This window comes from Aquarana catesbeiana, linkage group LG06, assembly GCF_042186555.1.
Source record: "Aquarana catesbeiana isolate 2022-GZ linkage group LG06, ASM4218655v1, whole genome shotgun sequence".
NCBI lineage: Eukaryota > Metazoa > Chordata > Amphibia > Anura > Ranidae > Aquarana > Aquarana catesbeiana.
In genome coordinates this window covers 236,370,519-236,384,498 of record NC_133329.1, presented here as the reverse complement: position 1 = coordinate 236,384,498, position 13,980 = coordinate 236,370,519, and the positions used below count along the sequence as shown (strand labels likewise).

Sequence of the window (13,980 nt, the reverse complement as noted above, 5' to 3'; positions counted from 1 at the left end):
GAGAGCAGGTTCACCCTGAGCACATGTGACAGATGTGAAAGGGTCTGGAGAAGCCGTGGAGAATGTTATGCTGCCTGTAATTCCTGGAGGATAAAGGAATGGATACCACTGAATGGCCCCCACGCTCGCCTGACCTAAGTCCATTAGAACACCTCTGGGACATTATGTTTTAGTCCATCCGACGCTGCCAGGTTGCACCTCGGTCTGTTCAGGAGCTCAGTGATGCTCTGGTCCAGATCTGAAAGAAAATACCCCAGTACACCATCTGTCGTCTCATAAGGAGCATGCCCCAAGCACGTGGGGGGGCCATACAAGCTACGGCGTACCATTTTGAATTGTTGCAATGAAATTTCAGCAAAATGGACTAGCCTGCTGCATAATTTTTTCACTTTTTTTTTTTTTTTTTTTCTTTTCACGGTGTCTTTGAATTCAGCCCCCGGTAGGTTGAGAATTTTCATTTCCATCAAATGATGTTGCTTCCTTTCATTATTCCTAACACATTACGCAGTCCATATCAGCATATTTTTTCCCCCATTGAGATATAATGTGTTTTCAAAATTTTATATTATACATTATATACACACACACACACACACACACACAATCTCCCAAAAGCAACTACACCCCTCACATTTTTGTAAATCTTTTATTATATCTTTTCGTGTGACAACACTGAGAAAATGACACTTTGCTACAATGTAAAGTAGTGAGTGTACAGCTTGTATAACAGTGTAAATTTGCTGTCCCCTAAAAATAACTCAACACAGCCATTAATGTCCAAACTGGCAACAAAAGTGAGTACACCCCCATAAGTGAAAATGTCCAAATTGGATCCAATTAGCCATTTTCCCTCCCCAGTGTCATGACTCGTTTGTGTTAAAAGGTCTCAGGTGTGAATGGGGAGCAGGTGTGGTAAATTTGGTGTTATCACCCTCACTCTCTCATACTAGTCACTGGAAGTTCAACATGGCACCTTATGGCAAAGAACTCTGAGGATCTGAAAAAAAGAATTGTTGCTCTACATAAAGATGGCCTAGGCTATAGGAAGATTTCCAAGACCTTAACCCTGAGCTGTAGCATGGTGGCCAAGACCATACAACGGTTTAACAGGACAGGTTCCACTCAGAACAGGCCTCACCATGGTCGACCAAAGATGTTGAGTGCGCTTGCTGTGCGTCATATCCCGAGGTTGTCTTTAGAAATAAGACGCATGAGTCCTGCCAGCATTGTTGCAGAGGTTGAAGGGATGGGGATGGGGGGGGCAGCCTGTCAGTGCTCAGATCATAAACCGCACACTGCATCAAATAAATCTGCATGGCTGTCGTCCTAGAAGGAAGCCTCTTCTAAAGATTATGCACAAGAAAGCCCACAAACAGTTTGCTGAAGACAAGCAGACTAAGGATATGGATTACTGGAACCATGTCCTGTGGTCTGATGAGAACAACAAACTTATTTGGTTCAGAAGGAATCAAGCGTGTGTGGCTGCTATCAGGTGAGGAGCACAAAGACAAGTGTTTTGCCTACGGTCAAGCATGGTGGTGGGAGTGTCATGGTCTTCTGGGGCTGCCGGCACTGGGGAGCTAACGTTCATTGAGGGAACCATGAATGCCAATATGTACTGTGACATACTGAAACAAAGCATGATCCCCTCCCTTCGGAGACTAGGCCACAGAGCAGTATTCCAACACAACAACCCCAAACACACCTCCAAGGTAACCACCGCCTTGCTAAAGAAGCTGAGGGTAAAGGTGATGGACTGGCCAAGCATATCTGCAGACCTAAACCCTATTGATCATCTGTGGGGCATCCTCAAATGGAAGGTGTGGGAACGCAAGGTCTCTAACATACACCAGGTCTGTGATGTCATCAATGAGGAGTGGGAGAGGACTCCAGTGGCAACCTGTGAAGCTGTGTCAAACTCCATGCCCAAGAGGGTTAAGGCAGCGCTGGAAAATAATGGTGGCCACACAAAATATTGACACTTTGGGCCCAATTTGGACATTTTCACTTAGGGATGTAGTCTCTTTTGTTGCCAGCGGTGAAGACATTAATGGCTGTGTTTTGAGTTATTTTGAAGGGACAGCAAACACTGTTATACAAGCTGTGCAATCACTACTTTACATTGTAGCAAAGTGTAATTTCTTCAGTGTTGTCACATGACAACATATGTCATATATACAAAAATGTGAGGGGTGTACTCACTTTTGTGAGATACTGTCTGTGTGATAATATATACAGTGGGGACAGAAAGTATTCAGACCCCCTTAAATTTTTCACTCATTGTTATATTGCAGCCATTTGCTAAAATCATTTAAGTTCATTTTTTTTCCTCATCAATGTACACACAGCACCCCATATTGACAGAAAAACACAGAATTGTTGACATTTTTGAAGATTAAAAAAGAAAAACTGAAATATCACATGGTCCTAAGTATTCAGACTCTGCTCAGTATTTAGTAGAAGCACCCTTTTGATCTAATACAGCCATAAATCTTTTTGGGAAAGAAGTTTTTCACACCTGGATTTGGGGATCCTCTGCCATTCCTCCTTGCAGACCCTCTCCAGTTCTGTCAGGTTGGATGATAAACGTTGGTGGACAGCCATTTTTAGGTCTCTCCAGAGATGCTCAATTGGGTTTAAGTCAGGGCTCTGGCTGGGCCATTCAAGAACAGTCACAGAGTTGTTGTGAAGCCACTCCTTCGTTATTTTAGCTGTGTGCTTAGGGTCATTGTCTTGTTGGAAGGTAAACCTTCAGCACAGTCTGAGGTCCTGAGCACTCTGGAGAAGGTTTTCATCCAGGATATCCCTGTACTTGGCCGCATTCATCTTTCCCTCAATTGCAACCAGTCGTCCTGTCCCTGCAGCTGAAAAACACCCCCACAGCATTATGCTGCCACCACCATGCTTCACTGTTGGGACTGTATTGGACAGGTGATGAGTAGTGCCTGGTTTTCTCCACACATACTGCTTAGAATTAAGGCCAAAAAGTTCTATCTAGGTCTTATCAGACCAGAGAATCTTATTTCTCACCATCTTGGAGTCCTTCAGGTGTTTTTTTTTTAAGCAAACTCCACGCGGGCTTTCATGTGTCTTGCACTGAGGAGAGGCTTCCGTCGGGCCACTCTGCCATAAAGCCCCGACTGGTGAAGGGCTGCAGTGATGGTTGACTTTCTACAACTTTCTCCCATCTCCCAACTGCATCTCTGGAGCTCAGCCACAGTGATCTTTGGGTTCATCTTTACCTCTCTCGCCGAGGCTCTTCTCCCCCGATAGCTCAGTTTGGCTGGACGGTGAGCTCTAGGAAGGGTTCTGGTCGTCCCAAACATCTTCCATTTAAGGATTATGGAGGCCACTGTGCTCTTAGGAACCTTAAGTGCAGCAGAAATTTTTTTGTAACCTTGGCCAGATCTGTGCCCTGTCACAATTCTGCCTTTGAGCTCTTCAGGCAGTTCCTTTGACCTCATGATTCTCATTTGCTCTGACATGCACTGTGAGCTGTAAGGTCTTATATAGAAAGGTGTGTGGCTTTCCTAATCAAGACGATCTCTCCTGAAGAGTTTGCAGATTCTTTCATATAAACAAGTGGAGAGACTTTCTGCTCACTCAGCTGTCAAAAGCAGCCTGCCAAGTCTTTAACTTGAAACAATGTAACTAAGCTTCCTTCTTAGAGCAAAGGGATAGAACTTCTGTGTAAATAAATAATCTGGGCAATCTGCCAAGTTTTCAACCACGTGTAAATGCAGGAAGTTTAACCACTTAAAGTCTAAGGCCTCTTTCACACGGATGATCCGTATGTCCGTTTTTCATCCATCCGTTTTCGGATGAAAAACGGACATACAGTCATCCCTATGGAGCGTCGGATGTCAGCGGTGACATGTCCGCTGACATCCGACCCCGCTCCGATCCGAAAAGTGTAACGGAGGAAAAACCTACTTTTCCCTCCGTTTTCGGATCGGATCGGATGACGACGGACACTACGGACCGTCATCATCCGATCCCCCCATAGGGGAGAGCGGCGCTCTGACAGGTCCGTCGCTGCACAGCGTGCAGCGATGCACCTGTCATCTTCCTGCTCAGCGGGGATCGGCGGAGCGATCCCCGCTGAGCCAGCGTGTGTTCACGGGGCGGATCATGACTGATCTGCCCCGTGTGAAAGAGGCCTAAATCTTTTTCTGACACTTCTTTCATAAGTTAAAATCAATATTTGTTGCTAGAAAATTACTTGGAACCCCCAAACATTATATATATTTTAGCAGAGACCCTAGGGAATAAAATGGCAATTGCTGCAATATTTTATGTCACACTGCATTTGCCCAGCGGTCTTTCAAATGCAATTTTTGGGGAAAAAATACACTTCAATGAATAAAAAAAAAAAAAAAAAAAACGAAACAGTAAAGTTAGCCCAATTTGTTTTGTTTTAATGTGAAAGATGATGCTACGACGCGAGAATTGTGAGAGAATCATGATCTATCTTCTAAGCAAAAAAATTGTGATTCTCATTTTAGCCAGAATCGTGCAGCTTTATGTGATATTTCAGTTTTTCTTTAAGAAATCTGCAAAAACGTCAACAAATCTGTGTTTTTCTGTCAATATGGGGTGCTGTGTGTACATTAATGAGGAAAAAAAAATGAACTTAAATGATTTTAGCAAATGGCTACAATATAACAGAGGAAAGAGTTTAAGGGGGTCTGAATACTCTGTCCCCACTGTATATATTATATACATTAGGGTTGTCCCGATACCGATACTAGTATCGGTATCGGCACCGATACCGAGCATTTGCCCAAGTACTTGTACTCGGGCAAATGCTCCCGATGCTTCCCCCGATACCTGGAAGACAGCTGTGATCGGCGTGTGGGGGAGTTACAAGATTCTCCCCCAGCGGCTTTCACCAGCTTTAGTGACATACAGCAGTGATCGGTCACCGCTGACTGTCACTGCATCCTCCTCCATCCCCCCTCCGTTCCTCTGTGCCTCTCCGCTGTCCCCTGCATTCCTCTCTCCTTATCTGTCCCCCTCCATTCCCCCCCCTCCGTTCCTCTCTCCTTATCTGTCCCCTCCGTTCTCCCCCTCCTTTCCTCCGTCCCCCTCCTCCTTCCTTTGTGAGTGGATAGAGTCAGCTGACTGTCTATTCACATAACTGAAACATTGTAATCTCCTGTGATTACAATGTTTCAGTTTATGAATGGAGAAGAGCCGCTGTCTTCTCTCCATTCATTCTCAGTGCAGCTGAGGCTGCAGAGAAAGGGACTGGGGAATCTCTATCCTCTGTCTCTTTCTCTGTCTCAAGGGGGAGATATCAGGGGTCTGTTAAGACCCCTGATATCTCACCAAAGCCCCCCAAAAGGGCTGATTAAAAAAAACAAAAAAAAAAAAAAAATAAAGAATAAAAAAATATTATTGTAAAAAATAAAAATTGTAAAAAAAAAAAAAAAAAAAGCACACACACATACAACGTTCACCCCCCCCCCCCCCCAAAAAAAAATAGCAAAAAAAAACTGTCACGTGACATTAAAAAAAAAGTATCGGTAATCGGTATCGGCGAGTACTTGAAAAAAAGTATCGGTACTTGTACTCGGTCCTAAAAAAAGTGGTATCGGTAAAACAAGTATCTAGATAAATATATTTCTAAAAAGGTGCTATTCACATGAAATCTTCACCACATGTCAATAACAACCTATGCGATCTATACATACAAAGAAAACCAATAAGTTCAGAAATTAAAGGGGTTGTAAAGGTAATTTTTTTTTCTTTAAAAATAACAAACATGTTATACTTACCTTCACTGTGCAGCTCGTTCTGCGTTCTGCACAGAGTGGCCCCGAACCTGCTCTTCTGGGGTCCCTCGGCGGCTGTCTCAGCTCCTCCCCACAATAACTAACCACCTTAATGCGAGCTCCCTCACATGGTGGTTAGTTATTGCGGGCGCGCTCCTGTGATACAGCCGGCGGCTATAGCCGCTCGCTGTATCACTCGGCCCCGCCCCCGGCGCGCCGCGTCATTGGATGTGATTGACAGCAGCGCTAGCCAATGGCTGCGCTGCTTTCAATCCATCCACTATAGCCAATCAGCGACCAGGCTGATCGGCTGAATGGAGGTCGGGAACGAGCGGCCGAGTTTCGAGGTGTCAGGTAAGTAAAACGGGGGGGCTGGGGGCGGCGGTATTATCAAAAGTTTTTTCACCTTAATGCATAAAATGCATTAAGGTGAAAAAATGTATACCTTTACAACCCCTTTAAGTTATGTGTAATAAAATTAAATGACACAAGGAAAAAGTATTGAAATCCACCCACACCATATTATTGCCAAAAAAAAAAAAGAAATTTGATCTAATATTTGACAATTTAAAACAGTTTATCGATATCCATTTTTACTCTGTATATCGCTAAGGGTACTTAGATTCTTTTTTATTATTAAAATAATTACAGCGCTATCATCCATATACAGAAAAATAAGCGATAATGTAACTTAAACTTTAAGTTTGAGTATGTCCAAAAAGCTAAAAAAAATAAATAAATATTATTGAACTAATTGTGAGACTTTTTCAATCTTTGTACTAATTATGTACTGAACAATGAGTGGTCAGGGAAGATAGCTTAGTGTAGCATCACCGATAGCAGTCCCAGTTCCTATAAGTTAAGCAAGCCTAGCCTACTGGTACGTGGCTGCCCCCCATGAATGCCATATTTCACTGGCCAGGAAGTACAGGAGAGTACAGAAAGGAAGAACAGGAAAAGAAGAGTTCATGTGGTTCCAGGAGTGCAGTTATTCAGAGGAACGTAGTCAGCGGGATTTGCAGATGGGTCAGTTCAGACAAAGGCAGAGACATGGTCAGCAAACAGACAAAGGATCAGTCCAGGCAACAGGCAAAAAAGTGGTCAACAAACAGGTCTGGGTTAGTACAGATGGCAGGCAGATGTAACATTGCATTGGTGTGGCAGTTATAAGGAACACTGTTGCCTACATACACTGGTCTGGTGTGACAGTGGTTAGGAAAACTACTCTTTGCGGCAGTGGTCTAGTGTGATGACAGTAAAACCTTGCGGTTGAGCTGTGGTTTTAAACACCCCTCAACTGCTTTCACCTTTAGCTGCAGCAGGAATTATACCCACTGTACTCCCACTGATCGTGACCCATTCAAGTAATAAGGGTTGCTTGGTAAAGCTATAGTGCAGCACTCTAGTGCTCAAATAACACATGCAATTGAACTTTAGCAATCAATAAAAAGTAAAAAATTTTAATTGATCAAACAAAGTCTAGAAAAAAATAGAAAACATACAATTCAGTGATCCCACAGCTGTGATGGAAACAAGAAACTCCAAAAAAGCCAGGTGACACCCTTCACTCTCATGCTCCGTTTACTGGATGGAGTGTGACCCCCTAATAAGAGTGGTCAACGTGCGCGCTTATTACAAAGCCAATCCAGCATCTGAGGCAGGCAGTCCCTCTCAGAATGGCCACCAAAACAGCTCCAGCAACCAGGCAGCAGCAATGAAGGCTTACACACCACTTCCAGAACACCACCCACTTACTTTTTCTGCCCATTTTAACTAAGAAGAACTTAAAATTAGTATCATCACTGGTTAGTGTGTCCTCTTTGACCAGCATTAACTGAAAATTAAATGTTTCTGGTAACTGTTGATTAGTCCTGCTTGGAGAAATTACAGGGAAAAATAGCTTTGGAATGGTCCACGGGGGCTCACTGGTTCAGCCTGGGGTTGCTTGTGTGGGGTTAAAGGGTTTAAAGCAGGTGGGGAGGTGAGGAGGCAATACAATTACTTCTCGCTGCCTGTCAAATGCTCTCTGAAGAGTCATCCAAACATGGATGGTCCCTCGGAGAGCAGAGCACATAAAATGATTGCAAAAAAATTAGAAGAATCATAACTACAGATGCCATAAGATGACTTTTACATTGGCACACATTAAAATCAAAAGTGCAGAAAACCTAAAAGAGAAAAGGTGCCGACAGTCATTAAACACAAATAGACATGTGCTATTGTTACCAGCTCTGAGAGGAAATCTTTCCTATCTGCCCAAGAGAATTTTAAATTCATTCACCAACATAAAATTATATGATACAGATAATACAAAAAATATCACAGAAGGTCCACTATGAGCTTTTTGTAGTAGTTATGCCCTAAAAGGCACAAAATCATATCATGCTGAATATGATCTGTTTAAATAAACCAAAAATATTTACTGAAACAATGTAGAAAAAAAAAAATACGAATGGGATTATAGCTAGCTCAGCTCTCACGCCCGTGTACCCTTTTGGACCAGAACATTTTTTAAGCTTTAGCGAAATTGGCAATCACATTAGACTGAAATACATATATTATATTTTTTTCAGTACAAAACACAGTATTATCTTTGTAATATTGTATTGAAAAAAATATTTTATTATTTACTACGAAACCTATAGACAAAAGTTGTAACCGTTCCTGTTTTGCCACTGTTCGTTTTAAAAGGCTTTCCAACCCATCCCTACTCCATCAAAAAAAGTTTTTAAAGTTTTGGCTGGACATAAATCTCAATGAAAAGAATTACTAGGTCAGAAAAATGTATCAATTTAGTAACAGACTAAGGGAATAGAAAATTAATTATACGCGTGCCTAAACATATCGCTAATACATCGCTCATGCAGCCATTTGTCAGTGTCAAAATATAAAAGCCTAAACTGTAGAACAAGGTTAACCCAATGTTTTAAAATATCAGGAAATTTACTTACCTCAAAAGAATAAAAATGTCCATGTCCACACTCTTCAAAGATTTCTATATACTGGCAACAGGCTTCTGCTAATCAGTTAAAATAACTGTCCTTCAGGTCGCTCACCTGCCCTGCCCATGAACCTCAGGTCAATGCTAAAGCGGATTTGCAGGTACCTGGCAAAACCTATAAACATGGTGCAGCAGTTTGTATAGTCAGACCAAAGGGCTGTACACTACATAAAACCCCTTGAAAACCAAATAATACCAGTGGTATGACCCCCCCCCCCCCCATGGTCTTTTTAATGCTTAGGTATTTTTTACTTTGATATTTTAAAATGGATTTACACTGGATGCAAAAAGTTTACAAACCCCTGTAAAAATGCCAGGATAAAACATTTCTGAAGTTTTTCCACATTTAAAGCAGAAGTACAAACAAATTAAAAATTAAAAAAAAAAAAAAAAATCTAAATCTGGTGTCCCTGCAAGTTAATAGCATAATGTGCTAGTATGCATCACACGTTATGAAGGAACAGAAGAACAAAGCCCTCCAAGTCCAGGAAGCACACTGTCACTGCTGACAGGGCTTCCAACTACAAGCCGGTCATCCTTCCGGGTTTTCCAGCTCCGGCCATTTGAATGGCTGCGCCATGACGACATCACTTCCGTGCATGCACATGGGAGTTATGCCCGCAGCATGGAGCTCTGGATTAATGGCACATTCACTGATGACACTGGCTGCAAAACAAGTGAATATCCCCTAAACGGTTCATGTTTAGGAGATACTCATTTTATCTACAGGGAAGTTCTTGTTATAAGCTTACCTGTGCGTAAAAGTCACAAAACAGACATTACTACTGCTTTAATGTGACCTATAAAATGCACAAATTAAAAGGTTGTGCCATATTTTCTCTACTTGTTGATGGCCATCTTTACTGTGACGCATGGTATATGTAATGGCTTGGAAACTTACCCTTCTCCTGACTGATACCTTCCAACAATGAGAGTATTTTAAGCTCTTTGACCATGGCTTTTGCTGTACGAGGCAACTGAGTAAGGTCCCTTGCACATGGGCATCATAATTTACTAATGTTTACTCAGAAACTTGTTGATAGAAAGTCCCAGAGTAGAAAAACTATGTGTAAAGACTAGGGTTGCACCGATACTAGTATCAGTGCCGATACCGAGCATTTGCACGAGTACTTGCTCCGATGCCTAATCCGATACCTGGGCAGTCAGGGGTGATCGGTGTAGCAGTGGGGGGAGTTAAAAGCACCGATCTCTCTGTATAATTTCAATAAGGCAGCTTAAAGCCGCTCCTCCTCTCCCCCCCAGATCTGTTGTGCTGGAGAGCTGAGGAAGGACCCGGTAAATCTGACATTTACCGGCTCCTTCCTTTTCTGAAGGCACAGTCATTGCCTCTGTCCATTCATAATTGAGCATTGTAAACTGTATGTGCGATGCTTCAGTTTATGAATGGAGAGGAGCCGCTGTCTAGTGTCCATTCATCTTCAGTGCAGCTAAGGGGAATATGTGTCCTCAGTCCCTTTCATATCTCAAACGGGAGATATCAGGGGTCTAGACCCCTGACATCTCACCAAACAGGGTTGATAAATAACCTCCCCACCCCTCAACAGGGTTGATAAATAAAAAAGTAAAATTTGTAATAAATAAATATTTAACAGTAAAATTGTAATAATAATAATAAAACAATAAAAAAAATTAAAAACAGACCCCAAAAAGAAAGCATTGTAAAAAAAAAATAACATAAAAAATAAAATAAAAAAAAACTACTGGCAGCATGCGTCAATAGTGCTGCATATTAGTGCCACTGTCACATGACATGAAAAAAAAGTATAAGTAATCGGTATTGGCGCGAGTACTTGAAATGAATGTATTGGTACTAGTACTCGGTCTTAAAAAATTGGTATCAGTGTAACCCTAGTAAAGACCTTGTTGAGTATAGCCATCTAAAAGGTGCACATGCCTATAGACTAGTAAAATTCTACATTGGTAGTGTTGCAATTATACACTTGCGTACTTCTGTTAAAAATGTTAATATATTACACATACATACATATACATACATACATACACAGTTGCGTGTATGGTAAATTACTGCACCCAAATGTAGAATTTTCTATATTTTTTTTACAGCTCTGTACTCACTGTATTACTGATCTTTACTCAGCTGTGTGCATTGTTCCAAAAGCAACAATGCATCTAATTTCAAGTCTGTAAAAAAACGTGGCATTTTTAACTTCCGTGTGCAAGAGGCCTACTGGCTCATACACACAATCATAAAATAGTCTGAAAATTGCGGTTTCGATGCGAACCCACAATAATCTAATCATTAGTACACAGCTGATCACGACAGATCATTACACATTATTCAAGGGAAAAAAACAAACAATTTTCTTGTACAATACCAGATCATACAATTTTAGTTATCGTCCAAAAATACAATACATCACTTCCAAATTTGTATTCTGTCGTATGAAAGTTTACATAATTTTAGTAACCGCTTAATTTTCGATATGAGATAAGCATGTAAAAAACAAAAACAAAAAAAAAAAACAAAAAAAAAAAAAACACGACAATCATTCGTCTAATAATCTCATCGTGTGTACCAGGCATTGATGTCAGCAGAAAAATCCTACTAGAACAAATGGGCCTAATCAGTCATCTTCATTGATGGCAGGTGTCTGACACTATTTAACATCAGTTTTTAAATGTAATTAGTTAATTCTGAACAAAGCTACATCCCGAATTATAAGTGTACGTATACAGCTGCCACTAAATTGCCACTAAACAATTTCAGTTTGGTTTTTAAATAAAAGGTGGATCCCCTTTGGTATAACAGAAATTTACCAGTTTCAGCAAATCCAAAATCCAGAGCTTTGGATTGACCGGGCATATTCTACCTGCACCACATATGGTCAAACGGGTCCCTTAAGGACTTTAACACCCTTAAAGAAGAATTTAACCTACACAACCATATGCTATTCAGATTTCTTCAGTTGAGACACGCAGCACAGACACAGTTTTCGCAGTCTCCGCTACAATCAACACTTAATCCTATAATAGCAATTATAAAAGACACAGACCCAAAAAAACTAATTTCATGCTTCTATAACATGCTTAACACACCACCAAAATCCGTATCCACCAAAATAGCATACAGCCTCAAACCCCTTTGGGAAAGAGATATAGGCCCAATGGAAACATGTAAAGAGGTCTCACCTAAACTGTCGGACAGATTAACACAAATCAACATAATACACCGAACATACCTAACCCCACTTAGAGTGGCTAGATATAAGCAAAATTACTCGGTCTTGTGCCCAATGTGTAAGTCCGCAAGTGGTACATTTTTCCACCTACTTTGGTCCTGTCCACAAATACAAGGTCTCTGGAAGCAAATTGTAAACTTTTTGCACGACAGCATGGGCTCCCCCGTAGCACTAGACCCAAAACAGTGTTTGCTTGGCATATTCCCGGATCCTCTAGAAAAATACACCAAAATATTTCTACAGGAAACTCTCTTTTCATGTAGAAAGATAATAGCTAGGAAATGGATGCGTCCATCACCCCCTGAGACTAAGGCGTGGAGATCAGATATAAATGGGACTCTCCCTTACAAAAGGTTTATATACATAAACAGGGGCTGCCCGGATAAATTCAATAAAATATGGGATCGCTGGTTACAGGATTCGGAAACTTGCTCATGATTGATGAATATTACCTTTGCACCAGAACTATGTTATTCACCGGTAAAAACGCTATATCTGTATTTTATAATATGTGTCAAAACAATTAGAAAACAGAATTAATATATTTGCACCTAAATTTACTATACTATCAATGTGTAATGTGATAATGTAAATGTATATACAATCTGTAATATTTGCATGCAAATTGGTTCAAATAAAAACCTTTGTTTAATGTAAAAAAAAAATAAAAGGTGGAAAAAAATTCTGAAGTGATTTATCTTGATCTAATTTTTTTTTACATCTGAAAAATCTGGCATTTTTACAGGGGGGTGTGTGGGCTGTTTATATCCACTGTAGCTTTGGCAATAGCAGTATAAAGGATGTAATCTTTATATAGCCTGTAAGAAGCACAAATATAAGAGAATTTATTTTCAAATGGCCCAAAATAGGCAGTGATCACTGGCAGTATCATGTAACATGTCCACAGCATCTGACTATTGCAGTCTGTCTCCAATGCAGGGCCAATTTTAATATTGATTGGGCCCTGGGCAAACATTTCCTCGTTATGTTCTGCAGTAATTTCGATTAATGTGTGGCCATCCTTGTTTGTCATAAATTGATCTGCCACAGCCGCTGATCAGTGTATTCTGACAGCAGAAGGAGCTGCTGTCAGAATACAATGTCCCACAGGGGAAGACTTCCTCCAGCCACCTCATTTGTGGTACGTGCAGCCCGATGTATCATCATCTTAAAGATCTGCCTGCTGTATGTAGCAATGTGATGTACATGTAATAATTTGCACAATTTCATTGATTTTAGTCTTAAAAATTAAGAAAATATATACAAAGCCACTATACCATACAGTTGTGTACTAAGGTTTTGAGAAGGACTCAAATATTAATTTTCACAGAGTCTGCCGCTTCAGCGTTTTTAGATCTTTTTGTCAGATGTTACTATAGTATACTGAAGTATAGTTACAAGCATTTCATAAGTGTCAAAGGCTTTTATTGACAATTACATTAAGTTTATGCAAAGTCAATATTTGCATTGTTGACCCTTCTTTTTCAAGACCTCTGCAATTTGCCCTGGCATGCTGTCAATCAACTTCTGGGCCACATCCTGACTGATGGCAGCCCATTCTTGCATAATCAATGGTTGGAGTTTGTCAGAATTTTTGGGGGTTTTTTGTTCACCCACCACTTGAGGATTAACCACAAATTCTCAATGGGATTAAGGTCTTGGGAGTTTCCTGGCCATGGACCCAAAGTTTTGATGCTTTGTTTCCCAAGCCACTTAGTTATTACTTTTGCCTTATAGCAAGGTGCTCCATCATGTTGGAATAGGCATTTTTCATCAAACTTGTTCTTTATTCATGACTGCGTTCTTAGGCAAAATTGTGAGTGAGCCTACTGCCTTGGCAACCCCACACATTAATGGTCTCAGGATGCTTTACTGTTGGCATGACACAGGACTGATGGCAGCACTCACCTTTTCTTCTCTGGACAAATTTTTTTCCAGATGCCCCAAACAATAGGAAAGGGAATTCCTCAGCAGTCCAAAC

General features: G+C 40.9%; 1 protein-coding gene across 4 annotated transcripts in view; it reads right to left on the bottom strand.

Annotated features, from left to right (window-relative positions):
- Positions 1-13,980, bottom strand: part of MYO1B (myosin IB) — a 429,075-nt gene that overhangs the window by 379,333 nt on the left and 35,762 nt on the right. Inside the window, exon 1 of one of the 4 annotated variants that reach the window (XM_073633092.1) lies at positions 8,729-8,805. The exons of the other annotated variants lie outside the window; for them this stretch is intronic. The gene's annotated coding sequence lies outside the window, so the exon portion shown is untranslated. Of the gene's footprint in view, positions 1-8,728; positions 8,806-13,980 lie in introns of those variants that run through there. 4 annotated transcript variants of the gene reach the window in all.